This window comes from Corvus hawaiiensis, chromosome 7 (assembly GCF_020740725.1).
Source record: "Corvus hawaiiensis isolate bCorHaw1 chromosome 7, bCorHaw1.pri.cur, whole genome shotgun sequence".
Lineage (NCBI taxonomy): Eukaryota > Metazoa > Chordata > Aves > Passeriformes > Corvidae > Corvus > Corvus hawaiiensis.
Genome location: NC_063219.1, coordinates 7,572,839 through 7,594,923, shown reverse-complemented (window position 1 = coordinate 7,594,923; position 22,085 = coordinate 7,572,839). Strand labels below are relative to the sequence as shown.

The window sequence follows — 22,085 nt, the reverse complement described above, 5'->3', positions numbered from 1 at the left end:
AACATGCAGCTTTATATTAGTCATACAACAAAGAGGATGAAGGGAAAGTTCCACAGAACAGACAGGAAACAAGAGACAGGGAAGAAAGCAGCTCTATCCTTTATCTCATCGGGCAACTGGCTGACTCCCCGTTGATCCCTTTCTTATTCCTAGTTTATGAACAAAAATATGTTTATGAAGCTTCTTTTTTTTTTTTAATTTCAGATGGCAAGGGTTGCTTTCTTTTACATTACCTTTTACTCTCCGAGTCTCTCAGCTCTATAGATTCTCCTAGTGTTTGGTGTTGCCAGAAGGCTGAAATCCTCCTGACTTCCTTCAGAACATCATTAGTAAAAGTAAAGGACTCTTGAGCTCCATGTCACTTCATAAGCCAACCCTGTCCTGACATTTCCTTAGAGTTCAAACACTAGTGTAATGCTTTTTGAATAACAAGGGTCCAGCTTCCTCCAGAATGATATACGTCCTGCTGGAGAGAGCACATAGCTCATGAAACAACTGATACAGGTCAGGTTCTTCTGGCTTAACTCTTTCTTTGGAATGATATACACAAACTAATTTTGAAAAGCTTATTTTACTGTTCTTTCACCATCTTAGCTTAAGATTAAATCTGAATGAGTTCTTGTCATCTTTTTCACTCAAAACTGATGAAGGTCTGCTCTTGACAGAGCTCATGGAGTTAGACAGCATCTAAAAAAGGAATTGACTTGTCCAGACTGTTTTTAACTATTTATTCACCTCTCTCTTAAAAAATGTAGGATCTGGAACAGGGATGTTTGATAATATTTTGTTCCATTCTTATTTCAGGGGAGCTTTAGAGTCTGGGTAGGGCCTGTCACTGGTCCTCCAGAAGACCATATTTAAGAAAGATTTGTCTGAGCTCTCTGTTGGAGATTGGTTGGTTGTCAAGGTTTTCCTATGTCCTTCTAAGCCCCTGGAACATGCAGCTGCTGCTAATACAGACATGCAGAGTCTATCTCGTGGCAAAATTCAGGCATTCATGAGAACAAAGAGTCACCAGGATTAAAACCTGCCATATCTAACACTGCACATGCTTTCTCCAGCTCTGTACACTTATCAGCTGTGGCTTTCACAATCACGTGGCTGAAGTGCAGATAACTCATCTTGTCCGGAGAGTTAAAGATGACTGCAGTGCCCCACAGCCCCTGTTGGTGTCACAGCTCTGCTCCGCTGCTCCTGCCCTCGCCCCAGGAGCTCACAGCACATGCTGCTGCCTTTGAGACAGAAAAGAAGATAGAGAGGTGAGAACATACCCATTTTTTGCTATTTTTCATATTATACTACAAAACTCTGCAAGCTACACAGGATGAACAAGACAAGATTCATGCTTTTCCCAGATTTATATATGCCAAGCTATGTTCCATGTGATTGAGATTCATTCAGATATCATGAGCTTGTCTTTCATGGAAAAAAGTTTTGTCTTTTCCTTGGTCCTGTAGCCTAACTCTGTGCTTTAGTCCCAAAGCAGCACCCACTGTTTCCCGACACTGAGTCCTACCTGCCTTCAGTTTTCGCAGTGCCACCTATAATGATGGCAAATACTCAACATCACTTCTGGTTGAGACCATTGTCAATCCTCACTGGAACAGCCTGGATAGGGATGTTTTCCATGGCTGTATAAAAAAATCCCAGAGCTTAATGACAGTCTAGTGATAATACAGCACTTTCCTTACAGGTACTCCATTTTCTTCAGTTCGTCTCTAACCTAGCTTGCTAGTATGCAGTAAATTTGCACAGGTAAAACCAAGCTGTCTTTTTATGGACTGCTTATCTCAATCAGTTTCCTCTGAGGTAATAAACAGTTCTGATTTCTGGTGTGACTCCTGACATTCACATTATGCCCTCAGCCCTACTTCAGAAGAGCTGAATACACATCCAAGAGTTCTTGATGTGTGTGCTTTGTAAGGAACTGAGATTGAATTTTCCTAGTGATTTTGTACTTTTCCTAGAGAGTTTTTTTATTTTTGCTTTTGGGGTGTCAGGTTTACCAGAAGGAAGACAGGACATAATCAGTGAGTCAGTACTGAATTTACAAATTCTTCTCAATTCATCCACCTATTGCTTTCCACATGTAGCCTAATCACACAGTAGCAGAAGCTTCTGTACCTGCATCCATCATTCCTCTGCTACAGGCAAGAGACAACCTTACACCCCTTTAGCATCTGGCATGTACCAGCTCCTCTGTGTGTTTCAGCTTTGAAACCTAAAATGCTCAGAGCTTTTTTTCACCTTTAGGGCCTTGAATCCATACCCTTTAGCTAGAAATATTCTTTGATGTGTATTTTACCATTTTCTGGCTAAATACCCTTGCTTGAGGCATTTAGTTATATTTGATTCTGAGACATTTTAATTTAACTAACTGATTAGATGTTAACTCTCCTGTGACAGAAGCACACATTAGGAACCAGGGCCCATTCTGTTATATTACTGTATTTTCATTCCTTTGAGCTGTTCTTGCTATGTGGGTGCAAATCTTAAGTCATTCAGTGCTTACAGTGCTGTTGTTAACCATTCTGCTTTAAGGCCTCTGCAGCACTTCTAATTTTGTTTACAGATGCAAAGAGGTGCCTGAGCTCTTACCTTCTGTTGCTAAAGAAAGTGTTACAGGAAGTTAAGGAAGTCTTAAAACTCAAACTTGTGTCTGTGCCTTTAAAAATCTGACTCTAAGAGCTTGTGGCCCACTGAACAGCATCCCCATGCTTCCAAAAAATGTGGCAGTGTGTACATTTTGTGGCAATAAAAGATTGGCACTTCACATAGGAACATTTGGAAATGACAGAAGGAATATACCTTTAATGCTGGTACTGAGATACAGTACGATAGCTAAGGCCGCAGTCACTCTGGTTAACTTCAGGGTGTTTTAAAGAACAAAAGGTACTTCCAGACATGCCTGAGCCCTCCAAGCATCTCTGTTGCCTCGTGACTTTGATTAGGGAGGAACCAGTGCTCCTGAATTGTGACTTACCAGTCATGCTTAAATGACTTAATCCTAGTTATCAGTTGGGATAAAGTCAGAGCGAACAGATTTATAAAAGTGTGCAAATCCAAGTATGATGTTTGGAGATGAACTTGGAATGAAAAAAATGTCCATGCAGAAATGTGCTTAGCACCATATCTAAATATTAAGCTGTTGCATGATAAATGTGCCTTGTTAAAAGGTTATTGCACAATACTGCAGCATTCAGTCATGGAGGTTTTGTCGGTTTTTTCCCCAAACATGAATAACTGCCTACATTAACAGGCAGTTTTGAATGCATGCTTCTGATAGAATTTGCGAAAAAATCCCTGAGAAAATACTTGCCTGACCAGACAGATTGCTTTCCAATGATGTGACTTGCTGTCAGTCTCCCGAGGAACAAGACTTCTGCCTGATAGCTAGAGTACGGTCACATACTGTCAAATGTTTGTCACATGAAAAAGGAGAAGGAGAAGGGTTGCAAAAATTATCTCAAGTAGAATCTAAGAGCCGGTGTTGAGTTTGGGGAGAGACAGAAGCAGAGTTAATGACATGGTTATATTTCTTACCTGATAAAGTACTGTTGTTTCGTTGTGTATTAATTTTCGTTCACTCATCATGTGACCTTTTTTTAAAGGACAAAAAATGGGATAAAAAATGGTAGTTTCAGAAGTTTGCTGTCTAGATTTTAATCCAATATTATGTTTAAAAAAGTTATTTGTCTGTATGTAAAATACGCAGAATACGTTAAAACTGCAAAGTGTATATATTCCAAATGTTGCCATACTTCTTTACAGTGATTTATACACAGCCTTGCCAGTTACATTTTTCTTCTTTCCCTTTTCAAAAGAGAAATAGCAAAAGCAAAAAACAGCTAAAAACTCTTGTTCTGAATAGACAGGCATTGTTTACTCATGCTATGTAATTTCCTTTTTCCTTTTTTTCCTGTGTGATTTTTCCTATAGGAGGCACATATAAGGTACCAGTGTGGCTTGACTCTGATTCTGTGGGCAAGTTACAGAAGAGAAGCTCAGGGTTGGGATTTGTATTCTCAGGTCACAGAGGAGGAAACCTGAAACTTGAAAAAAACCTCTAAATATCCTTTGGGTTTGTGCAGAGGCTTTTTAATTGCAAATTCAAATGGTCAGCTCAATTAAATTTGTAATCCTGGGATGAGTATTCATAGTCCATTTGAAATTCTTCTGACACATTCAAGTTAAGACAAAAAAAAAAAAGTAGATTAGTAACAATATTTTAACAAGTATTAGCCAATTAGCAGGTCCTGGTTTTCTATTTGATTTCTCACTGCAGTGTCTAGAAGAAAGGAATTAATTAATGAATTAAGTGCTTCAACATTATTTATTTTAAAGATTTGTAGCAAGATCCAAGATGTGTGGGTGTCAGAAACTGAACATCTCTGAGGCAATTTGTCAGTTTAACGCATCTTTATCCCACCAATGCCCTTGCAAGGAGTGCTACACTTGTGAAATTGTTGTATGATATCTGTACAAATCCACTGACTTCAATGAAACACATATTTTCCACAAGTAATTCCTTATAAGAATGCTCAAAACAGCAGAGCTGGAAATCAAAACAGTAAGTTCTTTGAGGCTCCTACCTCAACTGAAATACGCAGGAAATTTCTGGTGGGATGCAAATTAAATAGAGAGCACTCTCTGTTCTCTAGGAGAAGGAAAAAACTGAATTCTGAAATGCCAAGAAGAATCCTGCCCTCAGGCTTGCTTCCTTCCAAATTTGATTTCTTGCTGTTTCAGATTAACTTAGAATAAGTATCTAAGTTATTGGATGCCCATAAAAGGTCATCCTTTTGAATGTATTTGATATTTACAGAATTTTCATACGTGGTTCGGTTTTTCCTTTGCTCATTAGTACTGCTGATATGCCTTGTGCATCGCTCTGAGAACACTAATCCACTCAATGGAAATGACATATTTCTGATGTCAGTAATTGCATTGTTCAATATCAAGTGCAATGATCTCTGGAAATATTTCTGTTTAAATATCAACTACTACTCTAAAATGTCAAAATTTTAATTAGTCTCTGTTTAGAGAACTCATGCTGAGTGTACACAAAGTGGATCTTGTTTCTGTACCTCACAGAAGGTCCATTCCAAACCCCAATGAACTCTACAGGAGTTCTTACCTTTTCAAAGCAGGTAAGATCAAGACCATCGCGTCTTTGCAGTTCCAGGACATTCAGTGCTTTCTCTGCTTTTCTAATTCAGGTAATGTTTTCATGTGGCTGCGATTTTCAAGCCCAGTGGATAAAATTAAAAACAATAAGAAGCTTATTTGTGCACTCGGAGGAACTCAACGCTGTGCAATTGTTTGGAAGTTTGGATTGCCTATTCATGGCAAATAGCATCTGTGCTCAATTACACTCCATCCATCAGGAGGTAAGGCCTTCAGAAGTAATGAAAGCATCTAAGAGATGATTTGCACTAGACAGTAATTTCTCAAACAGGCTGACAATTGGGTTGATTCATAGGTATTGGAGAAGGGAAATTTTTCCAGATGAAATGGAAATTATTTCATGAAACGTCTCAGGATTTCACAGAAAGAAGGGGAGTATTATACCAATTATTCTCTATAAAATGAGTTTGGTAACACACCATCATCTAAAAACGAAAGTGAAAGGTTGCTAAATTGGATATTTAGATTTCACTAATGAGAATGGAGGGAGTTGATGAATGTTGAATCACTCCTTGGCACTTTTTAAACAAAGATTATCATTCATTCTCTTTTTTGAACTGACAGATGATGTTTCATGTTGAAATTAAGCTTCATGACTTTTGATCAAGCCTGCTGAAAATAGCATTCTGCTGCCTAAACTGCATATTCTGTTATAACACTTTGCACTGAGAGTCATGGGATGATAATTTGGGATGCTCTGCAATCCTCTGCCTTTTTGAGGGATTTGAGCTTTTTGTTTGAGGCATATGTGCCACGACATGGCTGCATCACATTACCCAACAATGAATTTAAATGCTTAAAACCAAAAATATTTCTATTTAGTATTCTTTTGTTTGCTTAATGCTATCCCGAGAAAATATGTGGTACATGTCCACGCTGAATTTTGTGTACCATGTTAAAACCAGGCCACTGCCTTGCCAGATATTACCTGACTAATATTTATCTTTGATAATCACCTCAAAGGTGTTGCAGAGCTCGATTGCAGAGGTCGGGACCTACCAGGACATTTACACTTTGGGATGCTACCAAGGGAAATTGAGGCTCTTGTTTCCCTCTCATCAGTGCCAGACAAATTGATGTCCTTTGTAGAGTTGTGTTCCAAATACAGTCATTAGTTCACATTTTGGGCAATAATATTCAGGACAGACTCCATTCTTAGTTTAAAATTTCCTCTTGGAATTATGATCTTTTGAGTAGTTTGTCAAAAAATAGATGTTCTGTTTCAGCAATCCATGTTGAATTTGTGTGGCCTTTGCATCTCCTAAAAGCAGGGCAGTGGAACACTAAATTAGCCAATCTGGCATAGCAGACAAGACAGGATAAAGGTGATATTCCCTCCTGAGCTGGGAAGCAGTTGAATTTCTCTTGCCCTCAGCTACATCACTGCTTGTTCCTTCCTTGTGACTCCTTTTCTTAACATGGAATTTACACTCTCCAGATAATAATAGCCAGTGTGATGAGCTGCTTAAACCCCTTCCCTCACTTCCCCCGTAACTGGGGTTTGTCATGGCTGGACTTCAGACTGAAGAGAGCATCTGGTTATAACTAAAAACCTCAGAGGTGCTATATATGCAACTGTTTAAAAAGTAAATGCTCTTTTTTGTGTGTTCTGCGTGTCCATACATAACTGTGGAAAGATTATAAGAAGGTAGAATTGAGGAGAAGTTTTCCTGCAAGGAGGACAGAATTGCGAGGCACAAGCTTGGAAATGGCTCTCAGGATTTTTGGAGGATTTTTTCTTGTGGATGTAGGCAAATGCACAGGATTATCTGGTGGGCTTTGTGTGTCTCGTTGTTATTGACCAAAGAGGAAAGAAAATACTGAGGCTACTCATTCATTTGTAGGAAATACAAGATAAACAGTCCAAAAAGTGCTTTGGTTACTAGTCAAAAGGACAAATGAGAAGGAAGCAGTTAGCTGGGTAATCAGATTGCGATATTTTGTTGGTGTTTCCTGCAGGAGTACATTGGAAATGTTAATTTAACATCAAGCATCCAAAGATAGTGTTAATTCTTATTTCATCAGCAGGAACAGAGTGATAAAGCTGCCGATGATCTAAACTAAGAAGTGAAAGAAAGAGATTAAAATGTCTCAGAAAAACAATCAGATAGTAATTGTGAAAGAAAATCATAATCCATTGACCGAATTTGAATAAGAGCTAATAGTTCTGTCCATTTACTCTGAGAGTTAATCCAGTGTTTTCCGTTACTAGTCTGAAAACTTGCATAACATACAAGAATCCTAAAAGTTTGTCAGCCTTTTTTTTTGTTTTGGTTGTTATTGGTACTACTTTGCAGCATCTGAAATGGCAGACCTTTGACTTAAATTAAGATTTCTGAGCACAGATGTCCCACAAATAATGCATTCAAAAATTACCAGAATGAAATAATTTATTTCCTTTGGATACCATCCTGTCTGTGCCACATTTAACAAATGAACTATCACCCACTGAAGTATTTTCATATATCCACTGGGAGATTTAGCGAGGCAAGATAATAATTGCTTTTCTTCCACCTCTAAAATAGAAGATACCTTTTTTATTTTTAACTGAAATATGAAATCAAGTGTGCAAACTAGATGGGTGCTGTTAAAAAATCCCATCAGGCTGGATATGGCTCCCTGTCACATTGCTTGGTCAACAGCAGTTTTCACAGTGAGATTCCTACATCTTCACAACTGTTCCATCATCCCACCACATCCTACATCTTCTTTCTCTTGAAACAGATGATACACCAGAAGCTTTCCCCAATGAGACTAATTTCTGCAAATCAGTCAATGGCACGGTGTCTGATGCACACAAATGCACTGGGTATAATGGAAGGCCTTTTCCTCAAGAATTTATCAGAACGTTGAGTGGAAGTGTTAACAGCAGGTCAGGTGTTCCATGTGGGGTAGCTGTTTTCCTGAAAGTAATCTTGCTGGCCCCTGTGCTGTTGTTTGGGAACAGACCCACGTTCTCAGGAAGGTCCTGCATGGTGGCTGACAAACTCTTCATTCTGTGATTTTTCATTCTCACCATAATGTGGGGTTTTTCCAGAGTTCTTGAGTTAGTAGTACCCTGATTTATAACCCCACAGTATGAGCATTCTTGAAGGTATGGACAAAGACTGTTCTGGATGCTTTCTATGGAAAAAGGTGTTTTGGGTTTTTTCTTAAACAACTATTTTAAGAATGGCAAATCGTAGCAGGAAACACCAAAATATAAGATATCCAAAAGAAATTTGGCAGAGAAATTTTAATAAGAGATCCCTATTCTGTGCTCATGGATGGTCTGTCTGATCTTGTTCCTTGCATTCAGTTAGAGCTAACTACTGTTTCTTCAGTTCATAATTCAGTTCAGCATTGTGCCTATGCTTCATTAACAAAAATTCCTCATGGAGAACAATGTTTTCAATAAACATAACAGGCTAAATCCTTGGATCATAACTAAGTCTTTGTCGAGCAAATCATACTTCCCCACCCTTTCCTCTTTTTCCATGAGTGTTTGCTTTGTAGTCCCATTTATATTGCCTCCATACATTCCTGGCAAAGCCTCCCATTCCTCATTTTGTTCTTCCCGAGTTGTAGCCTGCAGAAGCAAGTCCCAGACAGTGCTCCCCAAACAGCCAGCAGGTAACTTACCTATTTTTCAAAGCTAGGTCGTGAGAAGTACACATTCATTATTGCCCAATTTAGAAGCAAATTTTCTGGTCCCTCTGTTTAACTGAGTTTACCCTTGATCTTGGACTGCTTACCTTTTTTCTGAATATAAGTAGAAGTTCTTTTTCTTCTTGTTTGGGAAAAAGAGAAAAGAAAGAATATATCTTAGGAAACATTGGAAATGTCCCCTCTGTATTTTTTCTCCTTCTTTTGGAGTGCTCATGCTGAACTCCAAGTGAACTGGTGAGAAGGATCTGTTTATGTTCTTTTCCACGCACAACTTTTTTTTTTTGTTTTGAGGGAAATGGCATCCATTTATCCAGAGAGTTCTATGTGGGCTCTTGTCAATGAGCACATTCTACAGTCAGGAAAGGAGCCAGACAGGTATTTGTATCGTTCGTAGGAACAGCTTCACTGAGAGCTCTCATGTAAACACAGCTCCTGACAGTGTGGAGTAGCACAGACACAAGAGCAGCAGGCTGCTGATTAATGAGCTGTTGAGTGGCGGTGGATGCCTGTGAGTCTGCTGCACATCTCTGGAAATGTAAGATAACCAGGTCTGCAGTGATCAGCACACCTTTTACACATCGTTATTTGATGTCTAAACTGTCAGCAGTGTAGGCAGCAAACTACAGACTACAGGCATCGCTTGAGATGTGCTTGGGCACGTATTTCAGGAATGCAGGGAAAAAAAGTGTAGCCAATGCCCTCCAAATAAATACATTTGCTCTTTGTTTATGGAGCTCAGAGCAAGGACAATCTCTCTCTGTGCACACTGAGATCACATGGCTCGTGGAAAAGCTGGAGCCAGTGGTCTCAATATAAGACCAAGTTGGCTAGATCAGAAATATGACATTTGATTACAGGAAGAAATATTACATAAATTGGTCAAGCATTGAACAGACTTATGGCTGTCAGCTCAGATGATTCTGGAACAGTATATCAGAGAGAGATAATTGTATAATCGTGAGGCTGAAAGCAGTAAACCCTCTCATTGCCTGTGCTGGCTGCCTTGGCCACGTGGGAGATTCTCACAGCAATTTGAGAATAAAGGCATTATATCAGCATCGCTCAAGGAGATGAGAGCAGACATCTATTGCTCCTTTAAGCAGCTGTTGTATTCCATATCCATCAGAGGATCTCTATGGTGCTTTAGCTTGAAATTTAAATCAGGAAGTGGCCAGCTACTGACTTTGCCTATGGGTGTCAGCTCCAAAGGATCCAGGAGGAGATTTGGTAACAGTTAAATATTCCAAGCCTTAGTGTTCACATAAGAACAGTGTAACAGAGTGGCACAGAGTTTGTAAATACCGCAGTGGGAATGCTTCTTAATAGAGCACATTTCTTCAGCTGAGATTAGAGAGAGAAAACTGTTAACTGCTATTTTTAATAAACTAATATCTGTGTAAGATTTCCAGGCTGCTCGGTACAAAAGTGGATTGTTGGTACATTTTCCAGGAACTGGACCAATAAAGGAATTAATAAAGCAGCACATCATTAAGTAGACTCTCGCTTCAACTCATAAAAGACCATTAAAACAGACTAATCTAATTTTCTTCATAATAGAAAACATAGAACTTGCAAGAAATAATTTTAATGGAAAGATACTTTTATAGAATGCACCACTGCTGCTGGTTATTTGTTTGAATGATTGATTTCCTTCAACATTTAAAAATATTGCACTCTATTTCAAGTCTAAATCATGTTTCAATTTTCAGCACAGCTTCTTTCAGATTAAGTAATCACTTTTACAAGACTTTTTTCAATAAGAAGGTATGCTTAATTGCAATAAGCTCATCTTTTAGCATGATCCTTATATATTTTGACCCCCACTATAGTGTTACAAGCATTTATATCTCTTCATTAATTCCATAGCTCTGCTCTGCACCAGCTGCATTTTCCATCCCTGAAACATGCTGAAGGGTCTGAGAAGGATCTTGCCAATGGCTGTAAAAGAAACTAACCTGTCACAAGACAAAAGAAGCTGCGTTCTCAGAAACTGATAGCTACTTTAAAGTTAGAAAACAGTCAGAAGAAATGATCTATTTTTGCAATGAAATTAGATGCTAGAATGATTGCTATTTAACATATTTATGGGTGATGGAAAAGAGATGAATAGAAAGCTTTCTGATGATGGAGAGTATCAAAACTGAGGATGGCATAGACCATTGTTCTACCATCTCACAGTGCCAAGCAAGGAGCAGCTGAAATTCAATATTGATCAATAAAAACCCATGCACACAGGGGAAAGCAAACAAACAAATAAACAAAAAACCTTCATATATATCATGGTAGTTCTAAATATGCCATTATTGAAAGAGAATTATAAACTTATCTGTAGTTTCCTGTAAATGTTATCTTGGTCTTAGTTAGTGGGCAGGACAGTGAAGGTGTTAGAAAATACTGAAAAAGAAGAGATGAAGCATCACTATACAGCTCCATGTGGTTTTGGGGATCTGACATTTCAATTTATTCTACAAGTCTGCTCACCTCACTCTAGAAAAGGATATAATAACCTAGAAGGACACAGACAATAATTAGTGGTACAGAATACCTTCTGTATGCCGAGGAAGTGAAATAACGAAGACTCTATAGCTTAGAAATCAAATTAGTGCAAATGGTTATTATAGAGGTCTATACCATCCTGAATGGCACAGGGCAAGTGTTGAGGGAATGATTATTCATGATCCAAAGGACATAAAATAAGGCACATGAAATGAAATGATCAGGAGGACAGCTGATATTGAATGAAGGCAACTTTTTTGTTATATGCATAATTAAGCTGAGAAACTCACACCCACTGATTTTTTTCAGATGCCACAAGTTTTGATCGGTTCCAAATGATTAAATAAGTGATGGAGAGTTGGATAATTGTGATACCATTGAAGCAACTGTCAGTTTGGGAACTGCTGGAAGCTTAGAGGCAGGGAAGGTATTGCTCTGTCAAGGCTAAAATACTTCTGGGCCTCTGTGAGTTGCTGAATTGTTAAATGCCAAATACTGGGCTAAATGACAGTTTCATCTGACTTTTGCAGCCAGCCCAACAATCTTTAGATGTCTGGTGCAAATTCAAAATTCGAGTGTGCAGTCAATCTGCCAAATTAAATATTATTTCAGCTTGTATGGAATATTTCTCTGTTTAAATACATTATTGTAACCTTGGTTACAACGTGACACCAGAGCCCAAATCCTCATGAGCTCCAGGGAGAAATTTTCCATAAATTCAGTCCGTTATCTAATGATTGGTTGTATTTGAAGTCCAGGTTAGTTTTACCTTTATTTTACCCAACTTCATATTCAGGATGACTGATCCATGAGTATTCATGGCTGCAGCAAGTCTGGAAAAGATTTCCTTTTAATCTGGCTCTGGTCTGGACTTCCATGGCATTTAAGCAGCCATGATCTGGGCTGTGTATCTGTGGGCAGACCATGACCACTGTGTATCTGCATTTTATAAATCCAGTAATGCTGCATGTTGTGCCTTACCTATTTGCTGTTTGAAGTTTAATCATTAATCATTCAGTAGTCTTCTCCAGTAAGTGTTCTGATTACCCACTCTTCCCTTTTGCACTGCTCTAACCCAAACAATGTTGTTTGTTCACAGGTTTTTTGTATGTTAAAGTAACTAGAAGGAATACAGACAGCCCACAATGTGGTTTGGGTATTTTTTTAAAAATATTTATTTCAGTATTATTTTTCTGTTTAAATCATGGTAGGAAAGCAAAGATTATCTTGTGTACAGTTGTGGTCTTGTCTCTGCTCTGCCTTTGTACTATTGACAGTTTTGGATGGTTTTATTGGACTATGAATGGGAAAGACCTTATGTTGGTTTGTATTGTCCCTGTGTATTTAAATTGTATGTATTTCTGGAGGTCCCACAAGTATCCCTCACTAGTACATTGAACCTCGTGGGGAAAACTGTTTTTCTCTCTATGGAGTTGTAACTCACACCTTTCAGGTGTAGTGGAAAACAGCAGGATATGTCTCTACTGAAGCTTTTTGGTTTCTCCTCTGCTCATATTAATATTTGTTACTGTTATGTACTTCCAGATCATGTGTCCTGTGGGGTGTTAGATCTGTTTATCTCATCTTTAAAATTCTACCTATTGAGTGAATGTAGGAGAGATTATCACATTTATGATAAGAGAGCAAACACTTTTTTACAGCCTTACGTTCTCTGTCAGTTCTCAAAGACATGGATAAAGATGCAGAAGGGCAAATAAAATCAGTGATGTTATTGGGACTGCCTGCCACTCTTCGGAAGTTTAGCAAAATTTTTTGAATGTGCTTTACCAATATGTTGGGGGGCAAAAAAAATAGTGGGAAATGAAGATGTGCTCTTCACCAGTCTGCAGTCAGTGAAATTAGTGTATTCTCTCTGACTGTCATGAGTGAAGACCCAATCTAATTTGAGGGCCTGTCCCAAAAATTCTTGAGACATAAAAGCAATAAACTGCTGCTGACTCATAAAGAGTCTTCTGCTGCCAAAGAAAAAAGAAAAAAATTAAAAAGGCTTTTGCATGGCAACAGCAGTAGTTGTGATGGGCAATGATAAAAGGAGAAAAAAATACCTTTCTGGTACTTATAGTTTCAAAGTATCTCAAAGATTGCATCAGATTGCATTGCTCTTTCCTGTTGCTGCCTGTTCCGAGCTTCCCCTCCCCCCTCCCAAAGACATGTGCTCCGAGCTCCTTTGTTCCAAGCGCGGGCAAAACCAAATGTAACTCAAACTCTTTAGCAGTGTCTGATTGGCCGCTCACCCCGGGTCCGCCCCCAGTCCTCCCCTTTCCCCTTCTCCTAATAAAGATGGTCGAGGGGAGGCTCCGCTCTCTCTCAGCTCAGCTATCTTGCTGTGAACATCTCTGGTTGTCTGTCTCATTTGAAAGCTTCTAACTGCAGGGAATTGAGCGGGCAGGGAGCTATATTTCTCCCTCTTTGCTTCTGCTGATGGTATTTGCTTTGCAGCTGATACAGGTACCGATTTTAGAGCTACTAAAGTGCTAGATCGCCCTTGCTACCTCTCAAGGCTGCTCGAGGCTTTCTAAGGCATTGAAATACAAGCACTAGCCGGTATAAAGCTGAAAAGATACCTTCCACACTTTCCCATTCCAAAACTTCAGTGTCTCCTATGGACTCTGCTTAAGCTGAAGTTTCTAAGAGTTCAGAGGCATGATACTGACTGTGAAGAGTTACCAAAAAAAGTTAAACGTTGCCCTTTGCCCACAATATGCTTCACACTGATACCAGAGAGAATTGTTCTTATGTGTGAATATCTGACTGCCTGTTTATCGCTGACAGATCAGAATTCATAACCTCAGACCTCCCCAGCTGGAACTGGGGTTACTGTCTGGAGCACTTTATTTTAATGACTACATGTCTTCATAACTGAATTTGGGACTGTGAGCTTTTTATTGTGTTGGAAAAGACTGATGTTAGTGCTTTTGAAAATTATTTCAGGAATACTGAATAGCAAAGGCAGAGAGGAAAAAAAATCACTTTTGAGAGGCCAATCCTTTGATCCTACTGTTGTCCCCATATGCAATCAGCTGTGACAGGGGAAGCTGGAGAGGCTGGCTCAGTGTTGGGGTCAGAACTGCTCTGAGCTGGCAGGCGGCACCTGATGGATGCTGTCAGGGATGACAGCACATCCTGGATTCCCAGCTTTGGCTGGAACAGTCAGTGGGGAGCTGGACCAGGCTGGCAGAGCCTCATCACTGCCAGGGGACTCGAGATTTTGTCTAATCACTTCAGTGTGACGGACAGCCATGGTGCCACGGGGGCCCTTCCCTCAGCGGGAGCTGCACAGAGCTAATGTGGGGATGCATTAACTTGTCTGACCTGCAAACAGAGAATGAGGCTGAGGAGGGAAATCCCTGCTCAAGAAAAATGCATAGTCTGCTGTGTTGCATAGAAAATGTTTGAATATTCATTAAGTGTGCCTAGGATTTTATGTTATTAATTGAGATCTTCGAGATTTTTTACCCTATGTTTCTCCTGTAAGTCCTGTTCCTAATTTAGATGGAATATGCCATATATTATGGAAAGAAAGTCTTTCTAAAACCCATCCTGGCCTTTTATCTATGGTAGGAAAGTCAGTGACTGGAAACACTTGAGCTTCTGACAGATTCTTAGCTATTTTCAGGTGTCAGAGTAGGGGATCATAAAATGTGACCTTATTTTCATGTAGCATGGTGCATGCATTCTGTAAAGCTGGTAAAACAAAAACCCATCAATCCTTATTGAAATATCTACCTAGAGTTTTGACATTGCAAATGCTGTTTAAAAGTTAACTTTTCAATTATCCAGTTAAGGCAATGATAAAGGCCCAGAAGTAATGACCACAATACAATAGAAAAAAGGTTGCTTTTTCAGTTCTAAAATAATCACATTTCAAAAACAATTGTTAAAATCAGTTACTGAATGTGATATGCCATGTAACTTTTCTTTCATTTGACTTGGTTTCAGACTATTTTTTGAGTGGAGGAAGGAAGACATTAACCTAGCACAAGGAACTCAAGGGAATTATCGAGAATGTCTGTGCCCCCTTTGCCATTCTAAACCCAAGGGAATCATCAAGCAGGGAACTCACAGCCTTGTAAGTCTATTTTATACACATACTTATGGTATGACAGTCACAAATGTCTATATTCCTTTTTCCTGGTCTTAGAATTGGTTAAATGACACCAGCAGTTCAGAGTCTTCTGTCCTGACGCCCAAGCAGAGGTCCTGCTCTGCTGTGTCCACCTTTGAATGTCAGTGCCTTGATTCCCTTGGCTCTCTTCCAGAAAGGACAGTGATGCTGCTGAAATTCCAAAGGAATGAAGCAAAAAGAAATTGGATGTTAGTAGCCACTGTTCAATACTGCCAAAAGTAATATCTTGTGAGATTCTTCCTGAAATCACAGAGGAGAATTTCACCTCCATCTGGCTGGCTAGTGAAATCCCAGCTGTGCAGATCTCTGCTTCATTATATCCTGTAAGCACTGCAGGATTGCCTTGCCATCTTGTTTTACACCCCAAGGATCTGGATGAGCAACCCTTCACTGAAGTTCGTATCTTGCAAAGCATTGCCTTGAGTAATCCTTGGCTCCAAGCATTAGACGGCTCCCCCCAGCTGCAGTACATGCCACACTCAAAAGGACAGGGGCAGGGCACTGTAACAGAAAGCTGGGGACAGTGTGAATGGGGAACTGGTGGCAAGGTCTGGCTGTGGAAGCACCAGAGAGACAAACAGCAGGAAAGAGGCTCTCAGAATGGCTGCTGTTAACCCACCAGGGTCAGTGTTAACTCACACCTTCAGAATGCCAGCACATCCCCTCACAGTCTCATAAGGCACCTGGCTTGGAGGCAAAGGACTGTGATGACTCCCAAAGATTCCAGAGGTGGGACAGGATGGAGACACTCCTCACTGTCTGCTCCAGAAGCTCTCGGAAACACAAATCCCAAACCTGAACATTGTTGCAGCATACCAAGGGCTACAGAGATGTGGCAGGGATTTGACAGCGGCCATCGCTTGTCCTGCCTGTCCTCTCAACAGAATCTGGGTCTTACGTCTGTGCACGGGAGCACTGGGATGCCTGGCCACCAGCTGGACTGTGTGATCACCCCTGCCCTGACAGCTGGACAGAGTTCTTGGGCATCCCAGCACCCAGTGCTGGTGACTACGAGTCTCTCCGAGCCAGAGCGAGGTCTGTTTTGTTTCAGGTTTTAATTTTAAGATCCCATTCCTCTCCTGTAGCATCTCAGGTGGACATTTGCTCTATATTGTTGATACAGTGTTGCAACAGTCTTTCCTATGCAGATGTACACACACAAAAAACCGCCCAGGAATGTGCTTAATTGTGTCTGTTTTAAATGGGAAGAATCCATACCAGGACCCCAGGATCTGAGCAGAAGCTCTTCTTTAGAGTCAGTCATTCAAAACTTTCCTCTGAGAACCCTCCCAGCCATTTATCAAATACTTTAAAGTTATGTGGTCCAAACCACTTTTGGCAGTGCACGCATGTATACATTTATTAATATGTGTATATTCATTTAATTCTTGCCAACTTCTGCCTTATTAATGAAATCCCTGTATGCTGAAACAATGACCTTTACATTATCAATTCAAGGATTTACAAAACAGATGGTGGAGACAAAAAAAAAGGAAAAAGGGAATAAAAAAGGCAACAAGTGAAATCCCAGCTTGTCTGGCCACAAGGACCAAAGCATACTTATCAAAATAATCCTGGAAAGCTGGCTGGGGTAGCAAAACCCTATGGGCTTAGTTGTGTTTCAACTCAAGGGTACCGTTTAACTTATTAGCACCTCCTCTTCTGCTGCGGGTAAATAGTGTGCAGAAATCTGTCTGATGGTGGTGATGAGGTACTTCACATTAGGGAGCAAGAATCAGGATTCATAGGATTTGTGCTGTTTGCAGGATTCAGGATCCATACTGGTGCTGAATAGAGATTGTGATTTAAGGGAAGGAAAAGTGGCACTACTGTGGCTGCAACAAAGGTGCTTAATAGATGTAAACAAGACAAGTTCTGTGGGTTTAAGCAGCAGAAGAGACATGAAAAAGGTTTGTGACAGAAGGCTTATCTGTTTTTCCAAGTCCATTGGTTGCTCCTGTTACAAGGAATTGCCTTGTTATTAAACTCTGCAAGAAATTAAAGAGGAAAAAAGCCTTAAACTGTCATTAATGTGTGTGACTGTTTTTCCAAGTTTTGGAGGAGGCTTCTGAACTGGCCTCAGAAAAGATTCCTACTTGTTTTTGTCCTTAATGCTGAGTCTAAGAAATTGATTTGTGCATTCTCTTTTTCTTTCTTGTTAAAATAATGCTGACTTTTGTATTGCTTAAGCAAGAGAACTCCAGAGCAGTAATTTTCTGGGGTTTATTTATCAAGAACTAGGAGATATGTTATCTATACTTCATATATAGAGGTATTATACACTCCAAACCTGTCTACAGATTTCTGCTCCTGGGATTTGCAATTGAGGTGTGGAGCCTGACACTTTCTAAATGACCCCATTCAGATAAATATGATAACCAACAGAATAAAGGTATGATACAAAAGTAAAGAGGGACTGAAATAAAGTTGATGACAGAGAAGCTGGAATGAATGTTGTAGAAAAATTTCTTATATTTTTCTCGCCCTTTGTTCCTCCCAGCTTGCCTTGCCTATTTCTGATGTATTTTTATCCCATGTCTGTTTCCTGCTTTCTAAATCTTGTCTTGAGTATGAAAGAATAAGAGATGGAGATTTAGACTCAAACCTGTTTGCCAGAAAGGACAGTCCTTGTGGGCAGAGAGACAGCTTACCAATGGATTGCACAACTTTGGCTTTCTCCTGCTGTAGCTTTCATTTCAGGTGAACTTACTGTGGATTCTCTGCAGTGTGAGAGCAGAATTTATCTGGCCTATTGTGCTATATTAGTGAGGTGCTGGCAGTGTATTCCTAGCACAAATAAAACATAAACGACATTTTTAATTAGTTTTCTGCCACACCATCCAATATTAAAAATAGTCATTTTCAAATGCATTTGTCACCTTGGTATTTTTCTGGAGAGGCAGTTGTCAATAACACTGAAACTATCAGTAACTTTCCAAAGATCATTTCTTATAGGCCTAAAAAAAAGTAGTAAATCTATTATTCTTCAGAATGGTAGAAGGAAAAAGACTTTATATTTGTCCAAAGTTGAAACTAAGATATAGCTTATTTGAGTTAGGACCTACTGGACTCTTGATTGATAGGATCAAAGTCAGAGCAGACCTTCTTTGTCAAGTTCAAGATTTGTCTTTTGACTGCTGTAAAAGTGTTTCCAATGAAGAGCACAAATCTTCTTCTGCCTTGTCAGACAGCCATACACTCCCTGTGCTGCCCCTAGTTGGTATTTTGTTTGACTGGCAGTAATTTTATATTATTGGGATATATATATCTGTCTTTGGCATTTAGTGTGTGCACCTTAATTCATTTTATACTGTAGTAATAATTCTTGTTTTGCTTTAAATGCTGCAACATCTGAACCATTCAAGCAAAAATTTGCATTTGACCTGTCAGAGGCAGTGACTGACATCTGTCATCCCTGCTCATTGTTTCAAGTTTTCGATCTGAAAAATTCAAAAGTAATGGATGTTTTTCAAGGCTGCCAGATGTTGATGCTACCATTAACAGATAAGATGGATCACAGAATAGCAGTTGATATGCACAGCAACTCACAGGAAGGGAATTGTTTAGTTTTATTCTCTTGCTGCTGAAGTATAAAAAATATACAAAATATTTTATATGTTTCACAACTGTGAAATTCAAACTGCTATAAAGCCAGTGAAAGTACTTTTAAAAGAACTATTAATTTTGGAAAAAAAGTCTCAATTCTCTATACTTATCTCCCAACTTCATTTCCATGAGAAACAAGCATCTTCCCCTGAGTTCTGGTACTTTCTGCTGCTGGTAGAATAACAAGTCCCCCCAAAAAACTCACACACAAAAAAAAAACCCCAAACAAACCAGCAGACCCAACAACTGTTAAAGAATTAGAAAGGACCAGAAAAAGGTGTCATAGCCCAAGTAAATTAAATCTGTGCACCTGCTCCCTCATGCATTTTACAGTCCTGAGGCTCAGGTTTCTTCTTCAGTCACATATGGCCGTATCAGACATGCAAAACAAAATGATGGGCCAGTTGTTGGTGTTCCTCAGAATACTGGTTTCATTTCCTAATACTGTCATGATCCTATGTGATCTTGAAAAAACCTCAGGTGGTTTAAATAATCTAAGTTCCACTCCCCTTACTGGACAGTCAGTGGACACTCTTGGTTTTTACAGAGCTTTGACAATTTGTGCCAACTAAGGATCTTCCCCAGAGTCTCCAGTTTTAGTGTACTATCAGTAAAATGACAAAATTAGTGCTTTCCTGCCTCACAGGTTCATTTTGAGAATAAACCCATTAAAGCAGTGTAAGGCTCTTAGATAATATGCAGATGGGAGCTATAAAAGCTCCTCAGACAGAAAAACCTGAGCCGTGGCAGTTCTGTGACCTAGATCAAGCTGCTCTGTTCCTGTCCCCTGCCTTGCCTGAGCTCAGCTCCCTCAGCTGTGTAATTAGCTGGTCTCAAATAACCCTCAAAACTTCTAGAAGTTTTGCAGCTCTCCCCTTTCCCTTAAGGTCTGTCTGTGCCACTTTCTCAGTGATCTACAGCTTTTAGGTGATTTCCTGTCAAACACACTTCAAGGCTAGTTTCTACCTGGTTTTCTTTTCCCCTTGCAGCTGCTCTGCTGACACTGCAGCTTTCAAACATTAAAAAATAATACTTCTTATTATATTTTTTTTCTCTTCCATAAGGAAGAATTAGAGCCTCTCTAGAGAAATCTGATCTCCATTGCAGTGTCTCTTGAGATATGGAGGATCCTAGCTAAGGGAAAAATTATTTCATCTAGCTCTTGATATAGATACTGGAAAAGAAGTCATGATCATAGAAGTGTTCTCTGAAATAAACACTTATTTGTTCAATAATTTGTTCTAAATCTAGAAATTTAATGATGCATTCCACAGAATTCTTTAGGTCCTCATTTTTCTGTGCTTGTTTCCAGTTCTCAGGGTCAGCAACTAGAAGGGTTAAGGAATTTCCTGTCCCTTGCAACGTACTAATTCTGACTTGCTACCATTTGAAAGAAAGTATTCCTACAGCTGAGCTACATTTCCCTCCCATCCGTGACTGCTGAAGGCAGAGGAGTAATTTGGTAAATCTGATAAAGTAAATCCATTGCTATGCCAAGTGGAGCCACTTATTAAATGGCTGCAGAGTGCAGAAACTACTTTATTCTGTGTTTTTAAGCCTGGCAAAGTACAAGCTTTCTTTGCCAGTACATTGATAAGAAAGCAAATTAATAAAATTGCTGAAGTGTTTGCTTTTTCTCCTGTGTGTCTGAACAATATGAAGTGTATTTTTGTTACACAGCTCTTTGAATTAGGTTGTTTCCTTCACGATTCTTGTCTTGTCATGGAGTACAGCAGTGATGAAAAGAGAGAAAGGAAGGGCTGAGAAAAGCAAATGAGAAATCTTTTGAGATGATTTAGGGAGATTTTTTAGTAAGGTATTCTCTTCATTCCTACCCACCATCACCACATTTTCTCATCTCTCACCCTTGGGACTGGCCCTGTCTCTGTTAGAGTATTTGTGCTATCTTTGGGCTTGGAGGTGCTCCTTGCAGTAGCTCTGCTGTCAGAAGGTCTCGAGAGCAGCACTTCCAAACTGCTCGGTTTGTCTCACACTGGGATAAAGATACACCCACAAAGTAGTAATCTTTTTGTCTTTGTATTTTTATCAAGACTATTACTACCACCTCTCTGAGCAAAAGTCCTGGAGGCTACTGACTGATGGAGATCAGGTAGAAGGAAATGTCTCTTTTAGGAAATTGATGCTTGTACTTTTCTTTGAAAAAAGAATTTCGGAAGGCCTGTAAAAGATATCTCAGAAACTAATTGCAAAAGGAGTAGATTGACATTCCACTGCAATATGGAGGCTTGCAGTGAGATCAGAGTAACTGAGACATGAAGGACCTTTCCAGTCCTGTTGAACCTCTCTGGTTCAGGACAGAGAAACAGAAATAGAGAAATATGTTAACATTTGCCAGAAGTTCTTCACTACATGTAATTTTTCTGGGAAATATAGCCATTTCCAACCCAAAGTATGTTTCTTAAAGAGTGCTCAGTGATATTATACCTTCACACAAATAAATTTTTTTAAAAAACAATCCAAGATCTGGAATGAAGTTGTTTTTCTGCCACTCCATGAAAACAGGAAGCTCAGAATATTCAGACTGTAAGAAAAAGAATTCACAGTCTAAATCTAACTAAATCAGTTGTGATCATTTATAAACAAGAGTAAAACAAAAGAAAGCAATGGGTTGCAAAATAAAGACTATTTAGTGACAACCTTTGTTCATAGTAAGATATGAAGTCCTACAAATTTGTTCTGTTTCTTCCCTTTAGAAAGGATTAGTTACCATAGCAACTGATACATAATGTGACATCCTTTGCTACTCCAAAGATCTACAGAGCAGTTTTTAAGAGAAGAAATGTTAATTAATATCTAAAAGAGTAAAAGAGACAAGGTCTTTCTGCACTATAGGAAAATCTTGTTATGCCATTTCCCTTTGCGAGTGTTGTGTGAGAGCTGGATGAGGGGCCTGTACTTTCATTAATCACACAGGGAAAAATGGAAAGGCTGCTTTGATTCTGTTCAGATGTCAGTGACCATAACCTATGACCTGGGCAGC

The 22,085-nt window shown here is 39.4% G+C and overlaps 1 long non-coding RNA gene across 1 annotated transcript; it reads left to right on the top strand.

The window, feature by feature from the left end:
* Positions 1 to 5,223: 5,223 nt before the first annotated feature.
* LOC125328759 lies at positions 5,224 to 18,082 on the top strand. Its single transcript, XR_007204850.1, has 3 exons — positions 5,224 to 5,390; positions 15,292 to 15,421; positions 15,612 to 18,082. It is a non-coding gene; the product is annotated as an uncharacterized LOC125328759 (long non-coding RNA).
* Positions 18,083 to 22,085: the final 4,003 nt, after the last annotated feature.